The 4,905-nt window shown below is 43.3% G+C and overlaps 1 non-coding gene across 1 annotated transcript; it reads right to left on the bottom strand.

Moving 5' to 3' along the window:
* Positions 1 to 2,245: 2,245 nt before the first annotated feature.
* LOC123243406 lies at positions 2,246 to 2,409 on the bottom strand. Its single transcript, XR_006505940.1, has one exon. It is a non-coding gene; the product is annotated as a U1 spliceosomal RNA (small nuclear RNA).
* Between the last annotated feature and the right edge of the window lie 2,496 nt (positions 2,410 to 4,905).

The raw sequence follows: 4,905 nt of genomic DNA, 5'->3' as shown, positions 1-4,905 counted from the left end.
TTGGGGAACATCAAAACCTTTCCCTGTCAGATCAAAGTTTATGACCAGTCAAGAGAGAGAGAGAGGATCACATGAAGCAAAATGAATAATGTTGATTACACGAAATTAAAAATGTTTTGCACAAACAAAAGCAATGGAGCCAAATCGAACTGAATCAAATGTATAAAAGCAAGAGCCATTCCCCAATGATTCAATAGTCAAACTATGTGAACAAGCAGTTCTCAATACTACTAATGCTCTAAATCATTCTTGATTAGAGAATCGCACATTAAAAGCACTCCGAAGTACTTTCTCTTGCCTATCAGAATGGCTAACGTGATAGAAAAGGAAAATGCCAAATGCTGCAAGTACGTGGGGGAGAGGTACACTAAGGCACAGTTAGTCGGTGGAGTTTTGAAATGGTCTAACTATTCTGGACAACGATTAGGAACTATGCCCAAAGAAGCATAAAATTACGCATGTCCTTCAATCCAGCAATACCTCTACCAAGTCTGTATCTCAAAGAGAACAGAGGAAATGTATATATACCAAATATAGCATTCTCCCTCCCACCCCCCCATGGGGCAAAGAATTGGAAGTTGAGAAACTGTCTAGACCCTTGAACTAAAAATGATTTCTCTAAGAGCACTCTGTGTAGAATTATTCTTTGCACTTGTATTCTTTTTATGTTAAGTGTGGTATCTTTGGAAACGGTACCATGCTTTAATATAGCTTTGTATTTCTTCTACTCCATACTCAGCAGAGTTACAGTTCATGGGTTATATATGTGTGTGTACGCACACACACACACACACACACACACACACACACACATCTCGGCAATGGAACGGGCAGCAGTTTACACCACTAGAATCGCCACCATTTCTTTTTCCTATTCTTAAAGTCAAAAAGTAGTAAAGAGCAGAGACTAAGTCCCAATGTGTTATGACCCCCAAAAGGCATCTTTGTGACGCTTTCAGGTGTCCCCTGGTTACTTTGGAACATTGGGTTGGGAAAGTGATTATTGTCAGTCCATCGAAGAAGTGAAGGCAATTGACCAAGGGGACAGCAGCTGTTACTCATAACTGTGAGAAAGCCCTGAGCTTCTCTCTCCCTCTGTACATGTATAGATGGTATCAAAAATCATGTTTCTAGGCAAGTATTTCTAAACTGGTTTTTACATGAAAGAGTTGATTGTGTGGCCAGCGGACAGCCAGGAGACCTTAAGAACCGGATAGCTCTAGTGAGGCTAGTTATCTGAGTGACTTCCCTGTCTGTCTCTCACATGTTGTTCTCCTGTGATATCTGACTGAGGGAACATGTCCGTCAGCTGTGGGAATTGATGAGGCACTGCTTAGGGGCAAGGGGTGGGCAATGCGAATCCTGTGTCTAGAGGTCAGTGACAACCTGTTGATCCTGGACAATCCTCTGAGTCCTCTTCCCATCCTACCTGAGAACTTTATGAGCAGCGTCATTTAAAAATGCTATGTGGGCCATAGCAAATGTTCTCTTTGGTGAGACTGTGGAGAAAGTTTTCTAAGCCATTTTACCTACTCTGGTTGAAGATCAAGACTTTGTTATGTGCGATGTAAATGACGTGTGTGTTTTGAAATAGAAACCATCCTAATATATTTAAAGTTGAAAAGCCAAATAGAAATGTAAAATAACCCTGCATAGTGTCTGTCCACAGGTATTTCAACTGAACTATTTCCAAAATAACCATGTCTAGACATGATGTGAATATTGCACATTTTAATGAAAGCCAAACTCCAGGATCTATTGCTGGGAGCTCCCTCCTTGAAGCTATCTTGGTTCCGTGACCCTCGATTGAGAGTCTAGTAATAAGGTGATTTTGCGATCTCCTCCCCTATCGGCCAGATTTAGGAAATGCCAGACAAGGAATAAACGGAAGTAGAAAGCTTCCAACAGCCGGGATCTGGTTATAGGTAGATGCGGGGCAAGTAAAGAGGGATCAAATCGGAAATGTGAAACAAGTTGAGAGAGACTTGTAAAAACTGAAACGAATTGGGGTTAAGTAGAAATGGTCTTTCGGGGGTGTCTTTGGAACTGAACTGAACCGTGTTTCTGCAGAGAACAGCACAAGAGCTTCCAGCTATATAAAAAACCATCAGGACAAGATTCGATCCTTTTTAAAAAAAAAGCCCCCAAAGCACTTATTAATAAGCAACAGCTACCACTTAATGCGTGAAACGCAAAAGGTATGGGAGACAAGAGAGCAAAACACTTCCTTTTGAACTCGTCAGATCAGGGGAGAGCGCGAACGCAGTCCCCCACTACCACAAATTATGCAGTCGAGTTTCCCGCATTTGGGGAAATCGCAGGGGTCAGCCCATCCGGAGTGCAATGGATAAGCCTCGCCCTGGGGAAACCACCTTCGTGATCATGGAATCACCCCTGCCAGGTAAGTATGCTTTGCCACGGCGCACACCACCATGCTCTCAACAACCACATATCTTTCACATAGGAGAACTAACTCGTTACCCATCACCTACGCCAAATGGCAATGTAAAACTCACAAAGGACTCTCAGCTCTTCCACCTACAGCGCCATACTCACACCGTCAGCCCTCAAAAGTATTCAAGCGGGAGAATGTCGGGGCGTCGGGGTGGAGGTGGGAGGGGGGGGAACTGGCCCACGCGGCTCTTCATCTGCATACTCCCGCCCTTGACTGACGTCATTCGTGGACTAGGCGTTGGCTGCTCACCCTTTGGAATTTGTTCAAGGAAGTGATCCGGGCCCTGTGGGCCACGTTGGACATTTCCTCTTCCTAATGACAAAACACCAGGTTCTGCTTTTTATTTGTTTTCCTTTCTTTTTTTTTCTTTTTTTTAAAACCTTAACTTCTGTGTATTGGCTCCTTAGTGGAAGAGTGGTAACGCTGGGCAGTGGGGGTCAAGTGACTTGCCCAGGGTCATACAGCTGTGAAGTGTCTGAGGCCGCATTTGAACCTAGGACCTCCCTGCTCTAGGCCTGGCTCTCAATCCAATGAGCTACCCAGCTGCCCCCCTTTCTTTTTTTTAAACAGAACCCATTAACATGTACAGAGACATTCAAATAAATTGTGCATTTGCCTCCATTTTTCTCCCTTCTCCTCCCTGCTCAAGCCAAACTTTTTCCAGAAAGCCTTTCCCAAATTCCCAGACCCACCATCAAGCAATGAATTCCAGGCCCTGAACATCACCCCTTATCTCCTAGACTCTAGGCTCCTGGATGGAATCCCCACCTGGGCTCTATCCACGTGCCAAACATTTTAAACACACACACACACACACACACACACACACACACACACACACACACACCCCTCATTCTACCCCCTGGGCAATTCCAGTGGCTCCCTTTTGCCCACTGGGGTATAACAGAATCTCTTCTGTCTGCCATTGAAAGCCCTTCCCAAACTGGCCCCAATCTTCCCCTATCTGTCCTTTATACACTTCAGCCAAACTCCCCTTCTTCCGGAAGGACCTTGCATCTTCCCTCTTTGGACTTTTGCATGGCTGGGGAGTCTCCCGTGACTACAGTGGACTCTCTTTACCTCTCATCCATATCTCCTGTTTGTTTCAAGACTGGGCTCAGACTCCATCGTTTACAGGAAGCCTTTCCAGGGCTCTACTTCCCCTCATTTAAAAATTGTAATTGTGTCTTATGATGAACTTGACAAACTTCAATGAACATGAATGTTTCCTGATACAAAAAAGAAACTAAGTATATGGCAGTTTCAACGAGCTCCTTCCTAAGCTGTCCACTTGGTTCTCCTTGCATATAAACAACCTTCTCTTTTTGTAGCTCTTCGGTTCAAATGTTTCTTTGATGCTCTTTCCTTTCTTTCTGGAGGCTTTGGCACTGTCAGTGCCCCCTTGCCCCTCTTTCTCCAAACTCTCCCTTGTATCAAATGAGCTGAAACAAAAGCAAACCCACTCCTTGGCCATACTATGTTTCATTCTGCACTCCTCTGCTAAGAGCCCAACCTCCCAAAATTACAGTTGACTTATTTCGTATCAATCAGAAATGTGTATATATATATATATATATAAAACTACTTTTGTACACACACACTGTCTCAGGTATGGAGTGGCTTAATAGATGCTTGTTGGTTGACTAACTATACCTTTGAGTAAAACTAGAAAGCAAATGAAATTGATTTTTTTTTCACACAGGTAAGCAAACATGCATAAATAATATCTTACACTGCATGATCAGAACACACATTATTTACTTTCCCTCCTTGTTCATTCCTTCTCACGAGACTTTTAGCTTCTTTTTCCAGTGGTTTCAGAAGTCATAGGATCCCTCACCCTACAAAGAACTCCACTCATTCTAAATTTTTCTGATATGAGATGTAACAGAAACCACATTAGGACGATCTAAGGTTCACGATGCCGGTTCTCATGATGCCAAGGATCATATATCTTTAAGAAGTCACTGGTGGTGGTGGTGGGGGGGGGCAGCTAGGTGGCTTAGTGGATTGAGATCCAGAGATGGGAGGTCCTGGGTCCTAATTTGACCTCAGACACTTCTCAGTTATGTGATCCTGGGCAAATCACTTAACCCCCATTGCCTAGAACTTATCACTCTTCTATCTTGGTATCAATACACGGTATTGAGTCTAAGATAGAAAGGTGGTTTATTTTTTTTTTAAGTCACTATTTTCAGCTGATTATTTTTTTGATAATCATCAGTTACAGGATGATGGATTATTCCTATCTATGAAAGGTGAATCCTTCCCCAAAATTATTTTCCAGAACATGAGCTCATCAGAATAGAGGATGTAGATTCTTGAGATCCAAACTCCTAGCTTTTTGATTCCTGAGGACACTGATAGCCTACACATGTCTAAGAGCAAAATAGTGAGCTCCCTCTTGATACTCTTTTTCTCTTCCTGGTCACAGCAGCATCTCCTAGTAC

The sequence above is a fragment of the Gracilinanus agilis genome, chromosome 3, assembly GCF_016433145.1.
Source record: "Gracilinanus agilis isolate LMUSP501 chromosome 3, AgileGrace, whole genome shotgun sequence".
In the NCBI taxonomy this organism is placed as follows: Eukaryota; Metazoa; Chordata; class Mammalia; order Didelphimorphia; family Didelphidae; genus Gracilinanus; species Gracilinanus agilis.
The sequence above is the reverse complement of the archived record's forward strand: the minus strand, read 5'-3'. Positions and strand labels throughout refer to the sequence as shown.